This window comes from Sturnira hondurensis, unplaced genomic scaffold, assembly GCF_014824575.4.
Source record: "Sturnira hondurensis isolate 20B ecotype Veracruz unplaced genomic scaffold, ASM1482457v3 Scaffold0000917, whole genome shotgun sequence".
Lineage (NCBI taxonomy): Eukaryota > Metazoa > Chordata > Mammalia > Chiroptera > Phyllostomidae > Sturnira > Sturnira hondurensis.
In genome coordinates this window covers 6908-15892 of record NW_028073548.1, presented here as the reverse complement: position 1 = coordinate 15892, position 8985 = coordinate 6908, and the positions used below count along the sequence as shown (strand labels likewise).

General features: G+C 40.9%; 1 long non-coding RNA gene across 1 annotated transcript; it reads left to right on the top strand.

Annotated features, from left to right (window-relative positions):
• The first annotated feature begins 2452 nt into the window (after positions 1-2452).
• On the top strand, positions 2453-8159 carry LOC118994577 (uncharacterized). Its single transcript, XR_005068089.1, has 5 exons — positions 2453-2737; positions 5351-5373; positions 5943-5994; positions 7637-7702; positions 8111-8159. It is a non-coding gene; the product is annotated as an uncharacterized LOC118994577 (long non-coding RNA).
• Positions 8160-8985: the final 826 nt, after the last annotated feature.

Here is an 8985-nt window from a genome sequence, read left to right as displayed (position 1 = left end):
CTGTACTTGAAATCAAGAATCTTAACTTTACCATTTATCTTGTCACAGTCTGCTAAATGTCCTTTCTTTCTCTGTTCATATTGGTGCTGTCATTCAACTCAACTGTGTCACCATATACTAAGGATTTGAAGTCCAAAAGTGGCTGGCAGCAGCTTCTGGTATTACATCTGTTCTAACATTCTGTAAAATGTATTCTGTTCATCATTGCAAGCAAGTTCTAAGATTTATTGACGGGGTCAGCTTGGGTCTTAATACCACCAATCATTATGCTTAGGGAAGTAGGACAGATTCATTAGTTTAACCTCACTCTCCTATTCCATCCACTCTTTTTAAAATTGATTTTGAGCAAGAGAAAGAGAAAGAGAGGAACACAGAGAGAAACATCAGTTTTCTTGTTCACTTATTTATGCATTCGTTGGTTGGTTCTTTTTTTTTAAAATAAAATTCAACAAGTACTGATTTCTTTTTTCAGGTTTTATTTATTTATTTTTAGAGAGAAGTGAAGGGACAGAGAAAGAGAGAGAGAGAAACATTGATGTTTGAGAGATATATCCATTGGTTGCCTCTCGCACATTCCCAATTAGGGACTTGGCCTGCAACCCAGTCATGTGCCCTGACTGGGAGTTGAACCAGTGACCTTTTGGTTCTCAGGCCCGCACTCAATCCACTGAGCCACACCAGCCAGGGCCATTGGTTGGTTCTTATATGTGCCCCAACTCAGGATCAAACCCACAAACCTGGTGGGGATGATGCTCTAACCACTGAGCTACCGAGCCAGGGTCCATCCACTCTTAAAGCTGGATATGTAGTTACCTTCCCCAGAATCAGAAGGTTCCCAGATGGGATTCAGGGGAGTGGAGAGGGGGAATGGTTGGTGGAATGACAATAAACATAGTTAATGCCTCTTGAATCCTATTACATATGATATCTGCATCCTAGAGTTAGGAATTTAATAGATAAATATATATGTGAAAAATCTCATCTGAGAGAGGAACCAGTCTGCAGTTTTGGAACCAGGTATTATTCAAGGTAAAGGTTAAGCAACTCTAATAACAGACCCCCAAATGCATCAGCTGAAATAAGACTACATTTATTTCTGGCTTTACAGAGCTAGGAGTTCTAGAACTCTGAGGGGACTCTAGCATCCTTAATATTTCTATTTCTGAATTCAAGGTGGTTGTTCCCATAGTAAAGGGAAAGGGGAAAGGGAAGACACGTTCATTCTTTTCATGGCATGACCTAAGTGTCAAACACTCCATTAATTTGATTCCCATTGGCCATTATTTAACCCTAGCAGACAGAGAGGTGAGAAGATAGGATCTAGCGGGATGGACTTATGCCCACCTAAAACTTTTAAGGGGGAAACTTGTCCTTGTCATGGTTCAGGCATGAGATACTAGTATCTCTTCTTGTAAGTATTTGTTTGATCCTGAACCATATATCAGCTGTGTCTCCTAGCTGCATCTAGAGTGACCACCATTGGTCCTCTAGTAGAGGAACTCACCATGGCTGAAGCGCCATGCTTGGGATGAGACAGCTGCTGTTAACTGAATTTGCTATTGGTTCTCACCTGAATTCCACAGCACAGCTCACTTCCTCTAACACCATGTGGGATTAGCCACCAGAATCATTCCTATCAGTGGCCTCTCCTGTCTTCCTAGTCTTTGTCTAAGGATCTTTTCCGATCCTAGCAATGTGCCTGGATCAGAAACTATCTAATCAATAGTTTCCTTCTCAAGGCAAGTGGCCTTTTCTTCCCTGAACCTTAAATTCCTTATTTTAAAAGAAGAGGACCTCAAGGTCTGGTCCAGTTCTGATAGGCTGTTATTCCAGGAGGAGAAAATCCCAGAAAAAGCACAGGTTCCAAATACACGACAAGGAAACGTTAAGAAATTTACAAAACCGGGACTCTGGCTGTGGTTTGCCCACAGAGCCGTTTTAGCGCCAGCTAAACGGTTTTGTGCACATTATACACGGGACTATTACATCATGGTACGCACCCATTGGTATACCCACGGGTAATCATTATACCCATGTACAATGCACTTCCTTATTTTTCCCTCAAAAATTTGGGCAAAACAGTGTACATTACACACAGCAAAATACTGTAACTGATGACTAGCCTTGACTTTTGAAGCAGCCTCCTCCACGCAGGCGGGATGGTGATCCTGTCCAAGGACCCCAATTAATTGTGAGAATTCAGTCCATTCACTGGTATAAAGACGAGAGCATCTTTGCTCTCCATGAGGGTCCGTGGGACAAGCATCTACAGTTGCATACACCACTCCCGACGTCCTCACAGACAATTGCAGGGGCACTGTTCGCTACCGCGATACCAATAGTTAGCGCTTGAAATTTCGCAGTAGTTACCGCGAGAGTGAAACCAGCCGCCCAGGGCTGAGTCGGAGAAATGCCAGTCATTCCTAGTACGGAAGCGCAATTTTGCCAACGCCCCCATTCTTCCTTCGTACGCGTGGGTGCAAGGTCCGGACGTCGGGGAAGGCCGCTAACGGAGAGACCCTACATTCCCTCCCCCTTCTCCAGCCAATTCTCAGCTTCACTTCCGGCCTCTTTATTTCTTGTACTTCCTGCCCCCGCCCTCCAGCCTTTTCCCCCCTTCCGATTAGAAAAGTAGGTGGTACCGTTAGAATCTTCAGTTCCCGTCCGGGTTGGCTTCTCCTGAGGTCGGAAAGTTCCCTGGTCGTGATCCGAGGTTGGAGCCTTCACTTGCACTATGGTGAGTAGGGTGGGTGAGTGAAGGTCGGGGCCAGACCAGACCGGTCTGTTTGTGCGGGCTCCCAGTCTCATCTGGGTCCCTCCTTGTAGGCGCTCAGCCGGCGTCACTGCAGGCCTCAGGCTCCTAGGGTGTAATTTGTGAATTCTCTTCCTGCCTCTCTTAATTGTCAGAAGTTGGTGACGGAAACTGGAATCTCGAGGGCCACAGTCTCCTCTTGATGTTTTAATCTCGATGAAGCGTTTTACATTATCTAGAGGGGAAACTAAAGAACAGAGAGGCGGGCCCAAGGACCAGCTCCCATTTACGGTGCCTGCCGTGGGCTGGATGTTTGTCCCCAAGTCTCATAGCGTTTGTGACCGTATGTTACTGGATCGTTTGATTTATATATATTCCCACCAACACAAGATAGAACCTTCCCAAGGGTAGGGGCTTTTCACCATCGCTTATTTAATGCCTGGCATGTTGTAGGTGTTCCAGTATGAATAAATGTCATAGTGTCATTGCTTGAGGGTGTGATCTCTGGCCTGGCGTCCTTAGTCAGCTTCTTCAAGAAGCTCTCACAACGGGTAAATATGAGAATGCACATAGTGCTGGTACAACATCTTGATTTACCATATTTTCCTCAAGTGAGGCCCCTATAATAAACCCTCGACGCTGTAGCAAGGTTATAGAATAATTCCAACATAAGGTTATATTGGAAACCATTGTAGATCGATGAACACAAAAATCTAAGAATGAGAGAAGCCAGTTGGCTAGAAGCAGTGCTTTCTGTAGGGGGATGTGTCCCAAATTTACTGTTTTGTTCTGCCCTGAGGCTCTTCATTTCTGAACTCTGGCAAGCATTTAGGAATCTTCTTTTTCCATTCCCTAGCCAGGGAGATGATCCTTGGGCCTGGATATTTTTGGCTACAGGAGTTGTTGGTTATTTTGTATAATACCATCCCACATTCATATTTGTGGGTTCATTACCCTGGCTACATATACTCATCACTGATAACTTATTATTGATTCTGTGTTTTGGAGGGAGTTCCTATGAGTTCCTTGGGAAGAATCATGGCTTAGTTCCTAGCATCTAGCATGATGTTTTTTAAAAAAATGTTTTATTTATTTATTTTTAGAGAGAGGGGAAGGGAAGGAGAGAGTGGGAGAGAAACATCAGTGTGTGGTTGCCTCTCATGTGTCCCCTAATGGGGACCTGGCCTGCAACCCGGGCATGTACCCTGACTGGGAATCGAACCAGTGACCCTTTGCTTCACAGGCCCATGCTCATCCACTGAGCTGTACCAGCCAGGGCTGTAGCATGATGTTTTAAGCATGGAATAGGCATTGAGAAATACTGAATTAAATATTTAGGATCTGTCCTAGATATTTAATGAAGTATCTAAGACACAGTCTCAGCCTTCAAGATGATGGCTTCCTCTGGGAGAGCCTGTATTTTATTTCTTAATAAATATCGTGTTCATTTATCCACCAAGCATTTGCCAAGTTAGTTTTTGTGTCCATTGAAAAGGAGGGTCAGAGACAAGATTTTAATGAGCTCACTTTTGCTTAGCATCTATAAATGGCATACTTGATGTCTTCATGTATTTATCTCATCAAGCCATCATGACCTCTGTATGAAATAAGAGGTATGATCCCTGTTGTAAAGTAGTCTTAGAGAGACTGACTACTCAGGGATGATAAGTGGAAGAGCTGGGAATAAAATTCAGTTTTGTGACTCCAGCAAGTACTCTTTTACTTATACCCAGAAAACATTTTCCCTACCTAACATTGTGTTTCAGGGATAATTGGCTTGACCCTAGTGTGACAGTACTTATATAAAACTCTCTTTGTAAAAGTTACTCTCTTTCTCAAATTCCATTGCCAGAAAACATACAATTGTGATACTAGATGGAAAGTGCCATGGTAGGTGTAAACCCAAACAAAGGGTAGCAACCTAGTTGGGAAGAAGGGGGTCATGGAAAAACTTACTGGGATGGTGATGATACAAGTAAATTTTGAAGGATGAATAGGAGTTAGCCACTTAGAAGGGGTAGGGGACCAGAGGAGTAAAGATTTCAGGTAGAGGGAGCAGCATAAGTAAAGTCACAGGATTTGGACATCTTTTAATTTTTTTTTAAATTTTGAGAGTATGTTAATAAAGCTGGGGACAGTGAAAACAGAGAAGGCCTTAGGATAGAAGAAGCAACATGAAAGAGCCAGGGCAGCGATGCTTTGGCTCTCTAGAAATGTTATAGGAAGGAGATAAGCCTGTATTGCTTTGGCTCACTAGAAAGTCAGAGAAAAGGGACCTTGGAGATAGATTCAGGGTGTTAGCCCAGGATGAGCTGCTGCTGCCCATTGCTCTCCTCATTGCAACTCTTTTGGGGACCCTTAGAGTTTAGGAGATGTGTGCCTGAGAGGGAAGAAAGGTGTGGGCATGCTCTCGAGAGGGAGAGTGCTCTTTTAGTATTTTTTTTGTTACTGTGTTTATATGCTACTTCAAGCATTTTGCTTGTGACTGTGCCTTGTGGTGAAACTTGTTGCTAGAAAGCAAATAAATAATTAAAAAAAAAACAAATTTAAAAAGTTTTTTAAAAATGGGTATTTTTCTTCTGTTCTTTCCCCTTTTAGGCCCGAAATGCAGAAAAGGCCATGTAAGTATCAACTCAATTTTGACTGTAGATTTTATGTAACTTAATTACTACCACAGGGCTCTTTTTGTGTTTGGTCCTTTTGATGTATGAGCCTTTTGATATATGTTCCTTTCTCTACATATTTTCAAATAGTATTCCTGTATTTTCCTATTTGTTTTCCCCATTTAGCATTTTCTGAAAGCTCCCAGAACTTTTATTGGATGAGCATTCATTCACCTGGACATGGAGGCTGGGACTGTGAGAGTGACAGCTAGGGTACCCCAAATACTAATCTTTAACATCTGGATGTTTTGCTCACCACAGTGGTCTGTTGAGTTTCCCACAGTACTTACATGCAGTGAAAATAAAATAGATATTTGGATGTTCAGGAACACACATGGTTTTGTAAATTCTACTCTTTTGAACATGGAAATCTGTAACTTCTCTGTGGTTTCTTAATCACAACATAAGCACATATACACACAAGAATGATGTTGAATGTGGTCATGAGCAGTTTTACCCTGTCTAGGAACTTGGGTGATAAGAAGTCTGTGAACAGGGTCTAATGGAGTCTTTTCTCTTTCTGGTAGGACGGCCTTAGCAAGATTTCGCCAAGCTCAATTGGAGGAGGGAAAAGTGAAGGTTGGTGTAAATCTTCCTCTTGAATTGTAAAGTAGCATGAAAAATGTGGTAAACTCCCTATTGAGCTGACTTCAAGCTCATATTCTTCCTGTTTCTTATATATACTTGCTGACTGAGTCTATACACTTGAATTCTAGATGCTTCTCTATAGCTAGGGCTGTGTGATGATCTGGCTGCTTGTTCTTCCATCTCTTTTGTGCTATGATAATTGGGTTTCCATATTATCCCAGCTCTGTCTAATATTGAATAATGGTAGGTAGAATAGCTATGAGGAATATACCTTTTAGCTGAAACCAGTAAGTGATCTCAGACTCACAGAGACTCAGCCAGATTAGGGATAAAATGTACCATTCTTTGGATATTTTGCTTGGTTTACGTTTTTTTTTTTCTTTAGTTTTTTGTATCAGTTTCAGGTGTACAGCATAGTGGTTAGAGAATCTTGTACTTTACAAAGTATTCCCTCGATACTTCCAGTTCCATCTGCCACCATACATAATTATTATAGTATTATTGGCTGTATTCCCTATGCTGCACTGTACATCCCTATGACTGTTTTGTAACTACCAATATGTACTTCTTAATCCCTTTACCTTTTTCACCTAGTCCCCCAAACCACTCCCTCCCCTCTGCCAATTATCAGTCTGTTCTCTGTAACTATGAGTCTGTTTCTGTTTGTTTGTTTATATGAATTGTTCTTTAGATTTCACATGTATATGAAACCATATGGTATATGTCTTTCTCTGACTGATTTGACTTAGCATAATACCCTCTAGGTTCATCCATGCTATCACAAATGGTAAGATTTCATTCCTTTTTATGTTTGAGTAATATTCCATTGTATATATGTACCACAACCTTTTTATCCACTTGTCTGTTGATGGGCACTTGGATTGCTTCCTTATCTTGGCTATTATAAATAATGCTGCAATGAATATATGGGTGCATATACTTTTTAAAATTAGTGTTTTGGGTTTCTTCAGCTATATCCCCCAGATTGAAATCGTTGGGTCATAGGCAGTTCCATTTTAAATTTTTTGAGGACCCTCTATACTGTTTTCCATAGTGGTTGCTCCAATCTGCTTCCCCACCAACAATACATGAGGGATCCCTTTTCTCCACATCCTCGCCAACACTTCTTTCATTGATGATAGCCATTCTGACAGGTGCGAGGTGATATCTCATTGTGGTTTTAATTTGCATTGCTCTGATGAGTAGTGACATCGAACATCTTTTCATATGTCTATTTGGCCGTCTGTACACACACACACACATACACACTCTCCCTCACACATGTATATATACACACGTCTATTCCAAATGCTGATGGCCATCATTTCTTAAGGTGATATAAATATGCCATAAAGTGGATATAATCTAGTTTACTTAGCCATTTTTCTACTATAGGGCTTTTAATTTGTTTCCATTGCTTCACTGTATTAAATACAATGCAATGAATGTTTTTGCCTATTGTTTACTAAATCGAGATTGTAAAGTGAGGTTTAAGGCTTGATGAGATCATCTGGAAGTGAAACTAGATGTGTTTAGATGTTTTGGACTTCAGGCCTGAATCAGCTGAATGTTGCAGGAAGCTTGTATTTTTCATACTGTATAATGGCAATGTGTAAAATTTGTTTCCTTTTAGGAACGAAGACCCTTCCTTGCTTCAGAATGTACTGAGTTGCCGAAAGCTGAGAAATGGAGACGACAGGTACATTCTGGATGAATATGATCTTAGTACAAGTAACAAGTTTCTAATTGTTTCTTGTTATCTACATGACTTTTAAACCAGAATTTTAAGTTATTTTTTAAAAAGATTTTCTTTCTTTATTTTTTAGAGGGGGGGAAGGGAGGCAGAAAGAGAGGGAGAGGAACATCAATGTGCAGTTGCCTCTTGCATGCACCCCCTTCTAGGGACCTGACTGGCAACACAGGCATGTGCCCTAGACTGGGAATCCAACCTGTGACACTTGGGTTAGCAGGCTGGCACTCAGTCCACTGAGCTGCACCAGCTAGGTCCAATATTTTCTTAAAATTACTAATTTTAAATTACATTTTCCTGTGCTTTTAGACATATTCAAAAGTAATAAGAATCTGTTAACTTTTGTTTTTTTCATAGATCATTGGAGAAATCTCTAAAAAAGTGGCTCAGATTCAGAATGGTAAGCTAGTCTGTCTACTTAAAGTGCTTGATTTTCATATCCACAGTTAGACTTGGGGATGTCAACACTCTTCTCTCAATAATCAATAGAACAAGTAGAAAGTCAGTCAGGACATACAAAAACTGAACAATACTACTAATAATTTGACCTAGTTCACATTTATACAATAGTCTGCTTCGCCTAACATAAAAGCATACACTTTATTTTTAAAATAATTTATTGATTATGCTTTTATAGTTGTCCCATTTTTTCTCGCCTTTATTCAACTCCGCCCTGCACCCCCAACCCCACCAGCTTTCTCCCACCTTAGTTTATGTTCATGGGTCGTACACATAAGTTCTTCGGCTTCTCCATTTTCCATACTATTCTTAACTTCCCCCTGTCTATTTTGTACCTACCATTTGTGCTTCTTATTCCCTGTACCTTTTCCCCCATTCTTCCCCCTACCCCTTCCCACTGATAACCTTCCATGTGATCTCCATTTCTGAGATTCTGTTCCTGTTTTAGTTATTTGCTTATTTTATTTTATTATTATTATTATTTTTAAAGATTTATTTATTTTTTAGAGAGAGGAGAAGGGAGAGTGAAAGAGAGGGAGAGAACCATCGATGTGCGGTTGCCTCTTGCATAGTCCCCACCAGGGACCTGACTCACAACCTAGGCATGGGCCCTGACTGGGAATCAAACCAGCAACCTTTTGGTTTGGCAGCCTGTGCTCAATCCACTGAGCTATGCCAGCCAGGGAGTTCATTTTTATTTTTGTTTTTAGGTTCATTTATTGATAGTTGTGAGTTTGTTGTCATTTTATTCTTCATAGTTTTGATCATCATCT